Raw genomic sequence first — 2,124 nt, forward strand, 5'->3', positions numbered from 1 at the left:
AGATTTGGATAGGTGGGGAGGTAGCAGAGTTCGGAGGAGTTGAGGGAGGGGAACTGTGATCAGAATATATTGTATGAAAAAATATATTTTCATTAAAAGTTAAAATTATATAAAACCCCTCAAATTCATGGCCATTTCTAACCCCTTTTAAAAGAATCCTTTCCTTAACACTTTGTGCCTTTACCTGCAGGTGAAAAAAGAAAACGGGGATATTCAAACACAGATTCATTCACAAATATTTACTGCCGCACAATTTGAAACAGACAAAAGAGCTAGAGTCATCAGAGGGAGGAGCCTCAGCTGAGGAAAGGTCTCCAGCTGTAAGGCATTTTCTTAGTGATCCATGGGGGAGGGTCCAGCCCATGGTGAGTGGTGCCACCTCTGGGCTGTGACCTGGGTTCTCTAAGAAAGCAGGCTGAACAAGCCACGGGAAACAAGTCAGTAAGCAGCTCCTCTCCATGGCCCCTGTACCAGCTCTTGCCTCTGGGATTCTGCCTGTTTGAGTTCCTGCCCTGACTTCCTTCAGTGATGAACAGCAATGCTGAAGTGTAAGCCAAATAAGCGTAACCCTTTCCTCCTCAGCTTGCTTTTTGGTCACAGTGTTTTGTCATAACAATCAAAATTCTAACATAGAGTGTTTTTCTGTCTGATCACATCTCTGCTGCATTTAAACCTTGTCTTCACACAGAACGGCTAGTGTAAGCTATTAACTTTCTAGAAATTTAAAAGTAATTATTTTAATTAGTCTGTTGGAGAGTCACAAAAAAAAAACTTTTTTTTAAAAAAAATGTATATCTTAAGAATAGTAAGCTTGTGCTGAGCAGGGGTGGAGCACGCCTTTAGCCCCAGCACTCAGGAGGCAGAGGCAGGTGAATCTCTGTGAGTTGGAGACCAGCCTGGTCTACAGAGCTAGTTCCAGGACAGACTCCAAAGCCACAGAGAAACCCTGTCTCGAAAAACCAAAAAAGAAAAACCAAAAAGAAAGAAAGAAAGAAAGAAAGAAAGAAAGAGAAAGGTCACACTTCTGAGATGGGGCGTGACAGCCTCTACCAGAGATTGAACCAGTGAAGGGGATGAATACCAGAGAAAAGAGGGGACTTTACCCGAAAATCAAGGACTGGGAGCTGAAGGTGTCTGACTGGCAGTCACTCAGCTCTGCTGTAAGACTTCATTTCATTCCTGGAAGGGAAAAGAAAAGGTGACCTCACAGCTCAGAGGCAGACAGGCCGAGGCACCAACTCAGGATGAATGAAGTTTGTCTTCACAGAAGAGCAGCTGGCTCAGGTTTCTTTGGCTCCCTTCCCTCTTTTACCACCGGGCCTTTGGGGAAAGCTTATTTAAATATTTCGGGCTGACTTAACTATGCCCCAGGGAGTGAAGGTAAGCGATCTCTCCGTCTTGTACCAAAGGTTACTAGGAGGGAGTAGGTCCCCTTGAGGCCGGCCTGTGGGTGACAGCATTGACTGCAACTCCCACTGGGAAGGTAGGACTCAGGACAGGCCAGGTGGGGGCTGGGCAGCCTGTGCACTTGGTGCTGAGGGAGCCAGGTGTCCCTTATCTTTTGTCTCAGAAGGTTGCTGTGCTCTCGAAACCGAAGTCAGCCACATTAATCAGTCATGAAATGTAGTTAATGGGTGTCCAAGTGAGGCAGTATGGAGAAAAATTACCAGGACATGGGAGGGAAAAGGGGATTCTCTGTCTGGAGTTTGACTGAAGTCTCTCATCAACTGAAAATCACAGCACAATTAACATATGGCTGTGAAGGCTTCCAACCGGGAGTCTATAGCCTCATCAAAACACAAGATGGAGGAACTGTCTTGCCCTGTTACTGTCCTCACTAAATATGGTTGAGTCTCTGCTGTTTATCCCACACGTAAAGTTTTGTGGTGTTTCCTGTATGCTCAGCAGATGATGGCAGGAGATCAGGGTCCCCTCTTGGGGGTCCTAATATAGTTAATAAAATAATTTAAGAATATACTCAAACAGAAGTTTGAGGACAATTTTTGTTTGAATTTTTTTTTTCTTGGTTTCTTGAGACAGGGTTTCTCTGTAGCTTTGGTGCCTGTCCTGGAACTAGCTCTTGTAGACCAGGCTGGTCTCTAACTCGCAGAGATCCGCCTGCCT

The sequence above is a fragment of the Microtus ochrogaster genome, chromosome 1 (assembly GCF_000317375.1).
Source record: "Microtus ochrogaster isolate Prairie Vole_2 chromosome 1, MicOch1.0, whole genome shotgun sequence".
In the NCBI taxonomy this organism is placed as follows: Eukaryota; Metazoa; Chordata; class Mammalia; order Rodentia; family Cricetidae; genus Microtus; species Microtus ochrogaster.